This window comes from Schistocerca americana, chromosome X, assembly GCF_021461395.2.
Source record: "Schistocerca americana isolate TAMUIC-IGC-003095 chromosome X, iqSchAmer2.1, whole genome shotgun sequence".
Classification (NCBI taxonomy): Eukaryota; Metazoa; Arthropoda; class Insecta; order Orthoptera; family Acrididae; genus Schistocerca; species Schistocerca americana.
This window is the reverse complement of record NC_060130.1, coordinates 631,147,098-631,163,909: the sequence shown is the minus strand read 5'-3', so window position 1 is coordinate 631,163,909 and position 16,812 is coordinate 631,147,098.

Here is a 16,812-nt window from a genome sequence, read left to right as displayed (position 1 = left end):
CTGGTCCCGGCGGAGGTTCGAGTCCTCCCTCGGGCATGGGTGTGTGTGTTCGTCCTTAGGATAATTTAGGCTAAGTAGTGTGTAAGCTTAGGGACTGATGACCTTAGCAGTTAAGTCCCATAAGATTTCACATACATTTGAACGTTTTTTTTCGAACGAGTGTTTTGTAAGCCACCTCCTTTGTTGATGAACTACATTTTCTAAGGACTCTCCCAATGAATCTCAACCTGGCACCCGCCTCACCAACAATTAATTTTATATGATCATTCCACTTCAAATCGTTCCGTACGCATACTCCCAGATATTTTACGGAAGCAACAGCTACCAGTGTTTGTTCCGCTATCATATAATCATACAATAAAGAATCCCTCTTTCTATGTATTCGCAATACATGACATTTGTCTGTGTTAAGGGTCAGTTGCCACTCCCCACGTCAAGTACCTATCCGCTGCAAATCTTCGTGTATTTCGCTGCAATTTTCTAATGCTGCAACTTCTCTGTATACTACAGCATCATCCGCGAAAAGCCGCATGGAACTTCCGACACTATCTACTAGGTGATTTATATATATTGTGAAAAGCAATGCTCCCATAACACTCCCCTGTGGCATGCCAGAGGTTACTTTAACGCCTGTAGACGTCTCTCCATTGAGAACAACATGCTGTGTTCTGTTTGCTAGAAACTCTTCAATCCAGCCACACAGCTGGTCTGATATTCCGTAGGCTCTTACTTTGTTTCTCAGGCGACAGTGCGGAATGTATCGAACGCCTTCCGGAAGTCAAGGAAAATGGCATCTACCTGGGAGCCTGTATCTAATATTTTCTGGGTCTCATGAACAAATAAAGCGATTTGGGTCTCACACGATCGCTGTTTCCGGAATCCATGTTGATTCCTACAGAGTAGATTCTGGGTTTCCAGAAATGACATGAGACGCGAGCAAAAAAACATGTTCTAAAATTCTACAAAAGATATAGGCCTATAGTTTTGCGCATATGCTCGACGACCCTTCTTGAAAACTGGAACTACCTGTGCTCTTTTCCAATCATTTGGAACCTTCCGTTCCTCTGCGGTACACGGCTGTTAGAAGGGGGGGGGGGGGGGCAAGTTCTTTCGCGTGCTCTGTGTAGAATCGAACTGGTATCCCGTCAGCTCCAGTGTACTTTCCTCTGTTGAGTGATTTCAGTTGCTTTTCTATTCCTTGGACACTTATTTCGATCTCAGCCATTTTTTCGTTCGAGCGAGGATTTAGAGAAGGAACTGTAGTGCGGTCTTCCTCTGTGAAACAGCTTTGGAAAAAGGTGTTTAGTATTTCAGCTTTATGCGTGTCATCTTCTGTTTCAATGCCATTATCATCCCGGAGTGTCTGGATATATTGTTTCGACCCACTTACTGATTTAACGTAAGACCAAAACTTCCTAGGATTTTCTCTCAAGTCGGTACATAGAATTTTACTTTCGAATTCACTGAACGCTTCACGCCTAGCCCTCCTTACGCTAACTTTGACATCGTTTATCTTCTGTTTGTCTGAGAGGTTTTGGCTTAGTTTAAATTTGCGGTGAAGCTCTCTTTGCTTTCGCAGTAGTTTCCTAACTTTGTTGTTGAACCACGGTGGGTTTTTTCCGTTCCTCACAGTTTTACTCCGCACGTACCTGTCAAATACGCATTTTACGATTGCCTTGAACTTTTTCCATAAACACTCAACATCGTCAGTGTCGGAACAAAAATTTTCGTTTTGATCTGTTAGGTAGTCTGAAATCTGCCTTCTATTAATCTTGCTAAACAGATAAACCTTCCTCCCCTTTTTTATATTCCTATTTACTTCCATGTTCAGGAATGCTGTAACGGCCATATGATCACTGATTCCCTGTTCTGCTCTTACACAGTCGAAAAGTTCGGGTCTGTTTGTTATCAGTAGGTCCAAGATGTTATCTACACGAGTCGGTTCTCTGTTTAATTGCTCGAGGTAATTTTCGGGCAACTACTGCAACCAACGTTCGTTTGAATCTGTTTATTGTAGTTAAGTCTTGATCTGCCTCTACATGTTTATTCCCGACACTTCCTTCCACTACCAAATTGACGATTTATTGATGTCTCGGAGTGTGTCCTGCCAACCGATCTCTTCTCTTAGTCAAGTTGGGTCATAAATTTCTTTTTTATTCAGTTCGGTTGGCTATCTCCTCGTTAGTAATTCGACCTACCCTTCTAATATTCAAAGTTATTCTGTAGAACCACATTTCACAAGCTTCTCTTTTCTTCTTGTCCGTACTGCTTATCGCCTACGTTTCACTTATGCACAATGCTACGGGTCATACGAATACTGTGCCTTCATAAAAGACTTCCTGACTTAAATTTATATTCAGTGTTAGCAAATTTTTCTTTTTAAGAAACATTTTTCCCGTTATTGACAGTCTGTATTTCATATCCTCTCTACTTCGGCCATCGTCAGTTATTTTTCTGTCCAAGTAGCAAAACTCGTTAGTGGTTCACTTCCTAAGCCCATTCTATGAGCATAATATGATTTACTTCGATTATATTCCATTAACGCAGAGGATAACGTACATCAGACTTGGGAGAAAATCAAAGAAAGTACTGAAGCAGCAGCTCAAGGAGCAGTAGGCATACTCGTTATAAGGCACGAGAGGAAGACAAGCAGAACACAGTGGTTCAGCAAAGAGGTTAAAAAACTGTGTAAAAAAGAGCTGTGCCTATTTAAAATATAAAACACTCAAAACACAATGGTCTTATGAAGATTACTCATAATGAGACAAAATAACTAGTGAATCGTCTTTAACAGGAACACTGGGAAATATTTTATAAAAATTTAGAACATGACTTCTATGGTTTACAGACACAAATTTGTAGAATGACACGACACCAGAGGAAAGAATTATACGACTTTTTAAAAACTGAACGACATAAATGACGTATCATGGGTTAAATATTTAAGAGAGTTGTATAAAGGTAAAAAATCACAAGAATACGAGTGAGTCTGTTAAAAAAATCGGTAATTTCCGGGGAAAGATAGGATTTCCAACGAATTACTGAAGTACGGAGGAGATCCACTAAGTAAACAATTAACCAAGTTGGTTAACATTATTGTAATTGGTAATCAAATTCCAAACGAATGGAGAACTAGTATTACAATTCACATGTGCAAAGAGGTGATAAAAAAACAGCAATCCAACTACATAGAGATAAATCTACTGAATTGAGTTCTGAAATGAATACAGAAAACAAAATAAAAGTATTAAAACCACTGCAGAGGAACAGTATGGTTTTAGATCCGGTAGGTTATGCGCAGACGCAGTGTTCATTGTTAGAAAGACTGTAGAGAAGTCCATTGAATACAACAGACCAACTTATCTTTGTTTTATCGATTTACAGAAGGCTTTCGTTAGGATTTAGTTAACAGATGTGGTAAATCTGCTTTAAATTTGGGGGATTCCTTCCAACTTAATAAAAACAGGTGAAGACATTTATTCCAACTACATCCAGGCAAAATTGGTTCCGGGTTAACTAGCTGCATGACAGTTAATTGTGCTATTAGATGAGTCTTTGAGCTCGCTACTTTTTAATATAGTAATGAAGGTAACCTGCAGAAACTTTTACACGTATCTAACGTGGCAATGAAAAAAACTAAATATTGTCATATCCGTTCAAAAAACGAAATGTATGACAACAACTGTGAACCAATTAGATGCAAATTCGAAATGGATGGAAAAATTATGCAGTAGGTAATGACATTTAAATATCGTGGTACTGAACTGTCCATCATTGGAAATATTGAAAAGGAAGTTAGAGAACAAGCAGCAAAAGCGAATAAAGAAGCAGAGTGCTTTAATGATACTATTTAGAAAAACAATCATATAGGAAGAGATGCAAAGCAAGAATACGCAAAACCATAGTGAGACTAATTATGACATACACAGCTGAGACAAGATCGGAAACATTAAAAAAAAAATTTGGAATTCACGAAGAAGAAAATTCTTCGAAGGATTAGAGGGAAGACTCTACGAAACAGAGGAAGATTTGAAAGCATTAGAAGAGGATGTAAAGTGGACTCCATTAATGAGTGAGTACAAAACAGAAAGCATGAATCGAATGAACACACAGACAGGCTGGGTGAAGGGAAAATTGGGAAAATCGTAAGAAATAAATTAACATCTGGTAAAAGAAATATCGGCCGTCCAAGGAAAAGATGGAGCGCCAACCTCAGGGTAGACTTAGGGGTACTGAAGGATGAAGGAAAGAGGCTTCAGGCTAGGAAGAAAGAAAGGAAGAAGAAGAAGAACAAGAACAAGAAGAAGATATTCCATTCCCCATGTTTTACTTTTGCCCAGTTCAAATTATAACCAATGCTGTTTATTGGGTAGGAAATAATATGGGTTATTAAAAATGATAAAAGTGTCGAAACCGGTTTAGAACATCAACGGTACTGGGTGGCCATTGACGGAAAACATTTTTAGTCAAATAAAGGGGCAGATAATTGCAATAGTGGGAAAGAAGAGTCCGAACATAGAACCCTGAGGTACAATATTGGTGACAGACAGGAGCCTTGTCTAAGTTCTTTCCAAATTCTGTATGTTGGAGTAGAGAGTGGGCAGTTCCAGTCTGGCTTTTCGTGCTCCTCAAGGCTCCACATGACGTCACTCCTGAGTGACTCCAGCCGGCAGACTCCGGAACGGAGACGGAGGGCAAAGAATTTTTACCGGCTGCGCTTTCCGCAACTATTCGACGTCGGCCACGGTAATGAGAGGGCGCAATAGTTGTGTGAGGGGGAGGGCACGTGGCTACGCGCTGCGCATGCGCGTGGGCGGGACTTGTTGCTGGTGGAGCGGGTGCGGGTGGCACTGGGACGCTGGGACGCCAGTCGGCAGCCGACCCTCCGCCGGCTACAATGTCCGCAGGCGCGGCTCTCCTCCGCCTCGGTATCGGCCTCGGCCTCTGGTTCGCAGGTAAGGCCACGCGTCGCAGCATGGGCAGAACGCTTAATACCCTTTTATTTTCTGAACATTTCAAGGTACCGAGACACGGTCTTACGTGAGTAATAGTATGCGGAGAGGCACGCTATTTTGTTATAGGTCTATGGCTACTTCTTTTAATTCAGTATCTCGGTTAATACAAGAATTAAACATTTTTTTCTTAAATTGGAATGTATTATGTTTCTGTAGCGGCATTCGACAACTCTTGAAAAAATAATTATATTGATGTAACTCATGTTAATGTTGGTGTCGAAAATTTCTATAACATATCTGAGAAATGTGCTAAAATTGAGGGGCCTAACGGCTGCAAGTCGCTGTTGCGGTGCAAACAGCGCCAAGAGGGGCTATTGTGCGAGCCTGCGTGGTTATCAGCAGCATATGTTAAACACGAGAAGATACATATACTTGAAATATTCATCTTAACTCCTTTGTGATACACTAAATGTTAACATGTAGTCCAGTCACAAAAATCTTAGATGGCGCTGTACCTCTCGCATTTAAAAAAGCAGCGAGAGGAAATTAGTTTTAACATAGTCGCCTCGGCCTGAATTCTACCTCCGTGTAACGACGGAGGCTGGTATGAGAGCCTCCCTTCGAGGTATTTACACTACAATATTGCATTCTAGCCAACTTGCCTCTCTATTTCAGAAAATTTCTCTTATTCTTTTGTGAAAAGTTTCATCGCTAAAATGAATAAGCCTTATATCACTCTATTAAGCTCTTCATGAACTTTCGTATGCTGTTGAAATACACTGTTCTATTATAAAAGTCACGCTTGTTCCAACATCTTGGTTGACAGAAGGAGCTACGAGTATTAAGCGTTTAACAAAATTACTTACCTCTCTGCGTACTATCAACTGTCGGTATCTTGAATCATTCATGAAGTGAAAAGAATATTACGTTTCACGCGACGTGTCCTGGATACTTCCCAAGAAAACCGTACGTCTTATTTTTGTTATTCCACCTGGATTTCTGCATCATGACAGAGGTGGTGTTGTACATAATAGCACTTATGAAATTGTAATTTTCATTGCTTTTACTTCAATGTAATTCCACGACAACCGTTAGTAAACAAAACTGTCACTTACTGGATAAGCTGGTTACGAGTTTACATTTATTAATTCATGACTGCTTGACAGTTCATACGATGAACAGTTTTGTAAATACAGGTGTTAAAACTATTAAAATGAATCTGAATGAAATGTTCAATGGTCCGTTGTAACTGTATTTATTCAGGTCGCTTATAAACCCACACAACCGGTTTCGTGACTTGTAAGTTGCATCTTCTGGTGCTAATATCTGTACAAAATAATTTATAAATCGATGCAGTTATCTGAGATGTCCTAAAATACTGAATGACTAGACTTAAACATGGAGGATAATATTAGGTATCAAGATAGGAAACTGTTGTGGATCGCTACGCTCCACAAGAGCGGCCCTGTATATACTTAATATATGCAACTTATAAGGTCATACCACAAGAAAGTTACTTACAGATGCTATGTCACAGGTTACAGAATGCCGCAGAAGAGCAACTGGCGTAGGCAAAGTTTTCCGATAATTTTTCAGCCCTCCTCAGCTAACAAAAAAAAAAAATCATCGTCAACTGATAAAAAGACCATTGTCAATAATCAATGTCATGTGTAAGACGAAAGAATAGAATTGGAAATCAGAACTGATCCTTAATTAAAAGGCAGTGAAACAGTAACTCAAATGAAAAATAGATGCGGACTCTTCCCTTGTGACGTGGATCAACTGCTAAAAACGGGACTGACCTGTGATAAGTAGCGAACTGATAACTTTCCGATTAAGCTAAGCTCTTGTCGGCCTATGTCAAGCAACAAAATGCCCCTCGCAGATGTTATTCAGGGAAGTACTGGAGCCTGTGGTGACTATAGAATAAAATAAAGTTGGTGGCGAAAACTAGTAAATTTAATGCACTGAAATTTACCGAAAATGATTTTAACAGTTATTGGCGGGGAAGGAAGGGACGGGGAGGCGAGGGAGGCTACTAATGACCGAAAGGAAGAAGCGTATGCTGTCGGTCAAAGTTACCAAAAGCCGACACGCTACAGCGGATTATTACACATTTCATTTAGTTTCATTTTAATAGTCTTAACATCTGTATTTTAAAAATTGTTCACTGCGTAAACTGTCACTCAATCATGTATAACCACTTTAGCTGTGGTTGTCCCAGTTTTTAAAATTATCTGTACATTTATTTATGATGAGGATTAACTGCCAATCTTTTTATCAGGTGCTTATTACTGAATTTCGTCACCTCGTTTAGACAACTGCATCCCCTGCGAACAGCATCATAGAACTTTAGACGTTTCATGAAAGGTGATTTTAATACTGTGTCAACCTCGGAACTTTAACACCCCGAATAGTCCTAGGTTTCGAAAAAAGTTTCGGGAAAACTGCAGTCCGTAAAGAGTAAAGTAACTCGCTGTATTAGCTCACCTATATCTTTTTTACTAACAGATATTTTGAAACAACTACGGTTATTTAATGAAGCGATTACTTATTTTAATGGAATTCGAAATTCCTTGAATCGAGGAAGTCAGCAGTAATATAGCGTTCATTAGGGTTGGCAATGACATTTTTCACAAAAATACTTAGGTAGTTTTGTATTTAATGTATCATGGCGGGCGTCAAGACATTCTCTCTCGATCGCTGAACAGGACCCGAATCTATGCCGAATACGGCACTTTGCGAGGGAGAAACCACATCTTATGGAGTCTAATTTTTCATTTGTATTTAGAAAATTACGATGGAGACCTTAACAAACGCTACGTTCCTGAACTCTCCTTACAGAAGGTTAACAAAGTATATCGCACAAGTGCGAATAGGACTCGCAGCACTCTGTGTATTCTGTATATAATAGCTCTACTCGTTCCTGAGAAGAAGGGGTGTTAACAGATAGATAGACAACAAAGTGATCCTGTAAGGGTTCCGTTTTTATCGACTGAGGTACGGAACCCTGAAAACATAGTTGCTTCACTATTTCGGTAGGGGTTCTAATTACAGCAAATTACAGACCGCTTGCGTAGTACCATGTTTTGAAACTTCGCTTCGGTACATTGGACCATTTATGAAATATTCGAGGTTCCAGAATACTTGCTTCTCCGTGTATACAGTGAACAGTAGCGGTCCTATCACGCTACTCAATGGTGGCGCTACTTCCACTGCTGCCGATGCCTTTCCACTAAGAAAGACGTGCTGAATAGTGTTTACTTGCAGGTATCCATTTTAATCCACTAAGTTATCGGGTGTAAACAGTCAGTAGGTTCTGATATTATTTGAGCAAAACGTCAGAGATAAACTATTAGCGTGAATGAAACTGACGAAATTGCGAGGAGTGATGGTCCTAAGCGATATAAAAAGACGGCCTCATACGATACTTGTTCTGAGAGAAGGAAAGGAATCAAAGTGCACTTTCGAGACTGTGCAGTTTATCTACGACGCAGATCGATATGCAAACTGATGAACGCCGCTTTCTCGAATATGATTCACTTTAGTGGCATCTGTACGGAATAAAATTGGGTAAAGAGATAGCGACTGTACAAAGTGGAGTTATTTGTTATTGTTGTTGCTAATGTTATATCTGTGCACGTCTCTTCAGCTCTGGATAACTACTATAAGCTACATCCAATTGATTCTACTTACTGTATTCGAGCCTTGGTCTCTCTCTACAGTTTTCAGTTCCCCTCACCGCCATCCTCTCCCCCCCCCCCCCCCTCTCGCGCACACAGAGTCCGCCACAAATTAACAATTCCGTGTGATACCTCAGGATGTGTCCTACCACCCAATCTATTCTTTTAGTCAAATTGGTCCTCAAATTTCTTTTTCTCCAGTTCGATTCAGTACCTCCTCATTTGTTTTTCGATCTACTCATCGAACCTCATCATTCTTCTGCAGTACCAAGTTTCAAAAGCTCCTATGCTCCTCTTGTCTGAAATGATTGTCGCGCTTGTTTCACTTTCGTACAAGGCCGCACTCCGGAAAAGTGCCTTCAGGAAAGGCTTCCTAAAATACAAATGTATATTCTATGTTAACAAATTTCTCTTTTTGATAAATGTTATCCTTGCCATTGCCAGTCTGCATTTTCTATCCTCTCTATTTCGACCATCGGCATAGCAAAACTCGTCTAATGCTTTTTGTGTCTCATTTCCTAAACTAATTCCCCCAGCGACGCCTGATTTAATTCGAATATATTCCATTACCTTTGTTTCACTCTGATTAAGATACTCTTCATTCCATCCTACTACTCTCGCAAGTCCACTACCTTCTCTGATAGGATTACAATGTCATGGTCAAAACTAATTTTTTTTTTATTTTCCCCATCCCATATGTCTCTGGTTTTCTTCACGGCTTCCTCAATGTGCAGACTGAGTCCAAAGAAACTTTAAAACTGTATTGGGGAACATCGCTAGAAGTAAATTTTAAGTAACTTTAAAGTTTGTTTTAAATTCCACAATCTGTTTTCAGAAAGAAATAAACCACACTTCCACCTTGAACTGAATATTTAGGGCGGAAATTATATTGGTACCGCAGGTATTATTGCTCGGTGGCGACTAAAGCATATTTGCAGGTACAGTATTGCTTTTATCGTCAGTTAAAATAATGGAAACAGAAAATTGATCGTACACCTAGGTGTATACTGACACGAACATCCTTTGCCGCCACGGCAGTAACACGACCTTTCTTGAAATTGGCATTTTGTTATCCATAGAGGGATTTACGGAGACTTGCAGTGAGTGATAATCCTCGGACATGAAAGGCTTTTCAATAACGATTTTTCGTTCTCGGAATCACGATAGACATGAAGGTAGATTAGACGTGATAACTTCCAAGAAACGGAAATTGTTATTGGAGTTGTACATTCGTGATTTTTATTAATAAAATCCTTGTGGAGATGGTTCTCCGTATTTCTTACGTTCGGTTCAGGTGTTTTATTTATATAAATTGTAGACTAATGTTTTACTTACACTGAAAAATGTAGCTAATGTAAGCGAGATGCGCAAGAGAAATGTTTATTGAAGTGACAGAAAAGCGGAGTGTTTTCATCTCTCTGGTATCGCAGTGAAGTTCCTTCAGCTGTATGCTGAGGCACTGATAATGGAGGACTTCCTTTAAATGCACCTTAACGGTTAAGATATGACCTACTTTTTACGTCTGTCCACTGAATTAGTCACACTATTACGCCATCTGTGTAACGTTTATTTATTTTCTTTAATTAATTATTAGCGTTTGATGTACATTTCGTGCAGCCAGCTCCGTGTTCCATATGTTGTAAATTCGACAGTTAAAACAAATTTGCGTAAGTAAATATACATGGTAACTGGTAAAAGATAATAGTACATAATGATGACAGGGAAAAAGTACCATTATTTTGAAATATTCAGGAAAAGTGGTAAGATACAGTGCAAATGCACTAGTTTTTTTGTGAAGTAATTGACAATATGTTTTAGATATATATTGGCTTCCATGGTGTTACGACCAAGCAATAGACAGATTTGTCCTGACCGCCTGACGCCGTCTATAGTATGGTGCAGACGCTCTGTAGGAATAGACTCAGTTAGACGTGCAGTCTACAACTCTTAAAAAGCTCACGATGATACTTTAACTTGATGCATTTTGCAATGGAATATTGGTGAAGAAGTTAGCGGAAGAGTTTCAGTTTTCTTAGAATTCTATGACAAGGTGCTTGCTCATTGTGATAACAGTCACACGTAATAAAAACGTAATTTAAGTAATTTTCTGAGTATCTAGAGTCCATCCTATTGAGATGATCCGGGCAGTTTCGATGATGGAAACGGATCTTTATAATTCGTGTTAGGGACCGTTTTCATGACGTTCTATCCCTAAACCATTATCCCACAGGGGACCAGGCTGCAGATTATAGTAGTGGCAGGGATAAGCAAATGCAGTTATTTCACCGTACCATCATTGCACCCAACTTCATCTACAGAGATCATAACAGAACTAGATTTTCCTGAACTGATCGTACTACCTTAATGTGTTCAATAGATCGTGAGAAATGATAACACTGTTTTGATATATATTGATACTTGTAATTAACTTCTGGCAGATATGAACAGGAAATGTGCTTACTGTAACTCCGAAGTCTGTAACAACTACACTTTTATACAAATATGCAGAAATTACGCAAACTTCGATCTTCAATTTTATACAGTTTTCGGGAATTATTACGAATGGTTTTATGGGAAGATGGACATGTATAGTTACATCTCTCTTTTTAGTAGTAGTCGCATTCTATAAAAACTTACATAATTCCAGTAAAAAAAGTTGTTATTTCGATGCATTGTTGAATAAAAAATGTAAGAGTTATCCTTAAAGTAAGGCATCTTGTTCCGTATTGCCAGTCACCAGAAATCTGTTGTAGATATCCCGAATTTTTTATTAAATATTGCGGCTGTTCACATAACGCGGTACATTTTACTATGTTAGTTTATACATCTGAAGCCACCACGCGGTGCATCCCGATGGAACCTTGTACCATTATCAGTCATTCCCTCTCCTGTTCCACTTGCAAATGGAAGCAGATACAAAGGACTATCTATATGCTTCCGTGCGAGCCTTAATTTGCCTTATGTAGAAGAAACTGCCTGTCTCTTTTCTGGAAACTTTACATTCTATCAACGCTGACACCTTGTAAAATGTTAATAGTTGGGCAAAATGTTACTAAGTTTACGAGAATTTCTATACATTATTGATATGAATACACTTACAAGCTTCGATGATGTCGCGAATGGAACAGTAGCCCGAAAATGTAGAATATTGTTTTTTAATTTGTTTTCAACAGTAGTGTTGCTGACAAGATGACTCTTGCGGATACCATTATTTATATATGTGTGACGATGTTGGCGCTGATTTTGTGTTTAGCTTTTGACGATGCCACTATGGCTTCAGTATGTTAGGACATGTTTTATGAAACAGATCTGAAGATAGTCATTGCTGATCGAAACCGTTAGTCTGAGAACCTACAAGTTTGTGACCATAGACATGAAATAAAAGAAATTTATACTATGTTTACACTCTATATTATGAAGAATTATGTGTCTATGCTCCAAAGTTTACGCTAAGGCACAGTTATGAGTGCCGTGCTATAGAGAGTGATACGGAATGAAGTGGCGAACCAGCGAGGACATATGAGTAAGACGTGCACATTTCATGCTGCCAGCCAAAAGATACTCGTATCTATATTCCAGTGTTTTTGGGCACACATATCTCGATGATGTGGATCACTGTGGATTTACCACTTTTCAATGTTTATGTCACGAAGAAACAGGTACAGGCCATACATTCTTCAGCATGGGGTCCTCTGACGGGTATTGTGTACTCTGTGGTGCTACGGGCACGAGATGGCACGAGAAAGGGGGTTCTACTTCCATATCCGTACTCTTTTAGGCTCCTTAGGACTGGGGACAGAGGGAATCGGTATTGAATTTTACTCCTTTCGTACCACGTTCGCCAATGGTTAGTTAGCGAGTTACACTAATTTTGAACACAGTTTTAATTCACCGTTCAGTTCACGACAGAAGTTTTTGGTTAATACTGTTTCAGTTTATTTAATTAAGAATCTTCAGCCAGACATCTTTCGCTTCATAGTGACAGCAATGGGACTGATCGTTCAGCATGTCTTATGAAATGCTGTGTCAAACTGTTGCAACATTTTTTCCTGTATTTTTGTTCACACCCTCGCCCCGTATGAAACAGAAGGGGGGAGAGTGGGGGAAGGGGAAACGAAGAGGAGGAGAGGAGGAGGGGAAGGGAAAACGGCTGTCGGTAGAAGAAACATCCAACTCTTCAATCAAATAGATTTAAAATACGTAAGATCGAAACAACATAATTAAAGGGATGTGACATTAACATTAATTTAAAAACTTTTTAAAACTGCTTTTTAATTTATGATGTGAAACAGCTGCTGACAGTTTTCGTTATTAAACAAAGGTGAAGATCTTATAAAGAAGCACAACACATTCACTAAAAGATGAAGGACATGTGGGGGAAATGCAGTTGGCCGTTGGGTGTGAGTACATACACAGGGGTCTAGTGGGTTGCAGCTGTGGTAATGAGAGTATGTGGGAGGGGCTGGGTGGGTAGTGGGAGACAGAAATGAGGTAGGGGAGAGGCGATTGGACCACATCATGGTATTGAAAGGACACTAAGGGAAGGGAGAAGCCCTAATGTGGGTAGGATATGGAGAGAAGGTTACAGCTCACATGCTGAATAAATTTCGGAGTAGATTGCATTGTCCGGAAGGGGGCGTCCGTTGAAATGACGTTAGCAGAGAATATGGAGTTTGTAGATGTAGAGGTATGGTTGAAAGAACACGCTGGTATAGACGCGGTAGCACACAATAATGTATGTTAATGGTTGGTGGAATCGGATTTGCAAGTAAAGTAGGATATAACTAGGAATTATTGTGATTATTTATCCATTATTTACATTCTTCCACTAGAGGGCGAGCTGATAGCAGCCATGTTAATGTTCATCAACTTGTGATTGAAATAATGAAAATACGTAAGGAAAATACATTGCTAACAATAAAAGTAATAATCTGAGATTCATGAGGTAATATGTCTGGTCTTCAAAATCTGGAAAGATTATAGTACTGCGGATTGCTGGTAACATTTGCTAGGAGAGAGATTTGGATGCATATGGGACTGGAGAGGAAGCGTTGTAAACAAGGAATTAAGATGTGTATTAGCAACGGTCAAGAGATGGAATGTAGCTGGTAGGAAGCGGGTAGGATAGCAGCTACGCCTGAAAGGGTGGGTTGGAGGCTTCATATGGTATAGGAGGTGCAGGGTAGCTCATCGGTAGATTTCAGGGATGATTTCAAGATTTAGTGGGGGAGGCATTCGAAACTGCAACGGGGAAGAACATGGAGTATATGGAGGAGTAAGACAGGTGGGACCTGGCGATAGAAGCACGGTAGCAGGCCGTGGTTATCAACGATGAGGAAGCTTGGTATTCGGAGTATAGTTTTCTGGAGATTGGCGAAGGTTTTCCATGTGTTTAAGGAGGTGTGAGAATTTTATCAGCTACTACAAGATATGGGTGGGGGAAGATTAACTGATATGGAAAGCCAGGTTCAAAAATGGCTCTTAGCACTATGGGACTCAACTGCTGTGGTCATAAGTCCCCTAGAACTTAGAACTACTTAAACCTAACTAACCTAAGGGCATCACACACATCCATGCCCGAGGCAGGATTCGAACCTGCGACCGTAGCGGTCGTGCGGTTCCAGACTGAAGCGCCTTTAACCGCGCGGCCACTCCGGCCGGCGAAAGCCAGGTGGATGAATGATTTGGAGGGAGTAGTAAAATTGGGAGGCGGAGAGCCAAACCACATTTGCATAGGTGGGGATGGGACCGGTGTGGGTCTTGTAGGTAATTGAATTTAAGGAGGTTTACGACTGTTTATACGAGGAAGTGAAATTATTGGGATAGTCGGATGGAGTGGTGGGGAGAATTGAGGGAGTGAAGGACAACAAGGAAAGCGTTGTCATCAGCATATTGAAACTGATACATGGAAGGGGATGGGTCAGCAACGTCTACTTTATATAGGAGATTGAAGAGCGCTGACAGGACAAATCCTTGGGGCATGCATACAGCTGAGCCAAAGATACAGAAGAGGCTATCGTTTATTATTACATACAATGGACGGTTAACCAAAAATGTTGCAGTTAGTCAGATGTCACTGAATGGAAGCCCAAGCCCCAGGAGTATGAATAGAAGGTCAGAATATCAAAGACAGTCATAAGTTTTTTTTGGATATTGTGGTACTTGAAAACGTAGCCTATTTAAGGCATCGAAGTCGCATAGCCTCGTGATGTTGATAGCGTATCACAGCGCCCTCAACTCAGGAGATCTGTTATGTATATGTCTACCGCCTGAATGTAACTATTTTAAAAATAAATTCATGTTTGTGAAAAATTATTAAACTCGTATTGTGGCAGCTAGAAAATTCTAATCAGTGGATAAAGTATCGCTTATTATTATATTTCAAAAACAGATACATTCTGGACAAAAAACATATGTTTACAATTAACTCTGAATAAATATTTAAGAACAATCCTGAAGGTAATACTGGATTGCAAGCATCAGGTCGCGCCGCTACATGCGACGCTTCGTTATTTACTTTTTGTGGCAGTTGTGTAGTTGTAATCAAGATGAGTAGGCGGCCGCGAAAAACGCTTCGTATCACATACAGGAACGCGCGCTAATCATATCCGGCAGCTGTGTATTGGACAGGCGACTGCCGGCGACGTGGGCACTCTGAATACCCATCACTCACAGCACCTCATGTAAGCCGAAAGGAGAGGTTAGTGCAAAATGTTATCGTAAACGTTGTTACTAATTTTGATCGTTCATGATTTACTCTAGATCTTTTATTTTAGTCTATAAAATTCTTCGAACAAGTCAAGGTACCCACCCTTACTAGTGTCATGTAAGTTCACTTATGTTATAATTTTATGCGATCATATGTGAAACTAGTGAAGTTTTGTTTTGTAAGTAAACGTGCACTGTGAAGCAAATTTCAGGCAATCTATCTTCCTGTCAGATGTACAGTTTGTCGCAGTATATGTAATGACTTTTTATTTAATTCTGAATTAAGAAATTTATTATTTTCTGTTGATATGTTATGAATCTTGTGTTATTAGTTTTGTAATCAATTTTAGCGTTAGCTTTGCAGAGGTAAATTTCAGCTTTATCAGCTATAGTTCCATTACACACAAAGCTAATGTATTTTAGCCTCTGATCATTTGTCTCTTTTTTTCAATTTCTTGTTGGTGAAACGGTAATGGTGAAATTCTGTGATTACTAGATTTAAAATATGACCGCCTGCAGCTCCGTGATTGACAACATAATTGGCTAATGGTAAAATTTGAAGAAGTAGCTTCCTGTATGTAATTAACGAGTTTCTCTCATTGATGTTACTGACTATTAAATCTAAAAATTTCTGCAATCATTCTTCTCAGATTCAGCAGTAAACTCCATTCATGGATGCACAGAGCTAATTTCTCTATGCAACTCGTTAGATGATGTCACAGGTTTTTCGAAAAGAAAATGTATTCTGCAATGTTTTTCGTGTTCCATGGATCATGTCTGAGCCATTTTGGAGAATATGAAATATATTAACTGGTTTATAAAAGTAGAACATTTCTTAGTGAACTTATTCGCTTTAATTTGTATTTATGTGTGTTGAAGTAAATTACCTAAAAGATACCCAAATATCCACTCAAACTATACTGTGCGAAGCAGAAGGTATTTGTCCTTCTTCTGTATCATCAAAAAAGTGACCGGATATTTTTACGGCTGCATCGTTTTCCACTACCTGTGCTCTTTAAATGGCAAAGAATGAACCATTAAGTTCCTACTCTGTCTAAATGGTTAAATCGTTGCAGTGGTCGCCCCTTGAAAAGTGGTTGTATGTATTTTGCCTTCGATTATAGGGTACAATAATAAGCTGAGCACAGACTCTGAACGCAGATGTTTAATTTTTGTGCAAATATTGTTGGAAAGGTGGACCTTCCGGTATCTCACATTCACTGATTTTCAGGCTCGTTTTATAGACTGACTAATGGCACAACGAATATGACCCAATGAATAAATCAAACTAGCACCTGACACAACGGATAACGTGAGTTTAAACGAGAATGCCATGGAAGGTAATGTATAGTAAGTCGCACTGGATTTTACCGTACGGCAACTTTCTAAGTTTATTCAGTACTTCCTTTAAATATATCTTTGCACTGTATGCACATTGGTCATCCAGGGTTAAATACGGGAGAGTG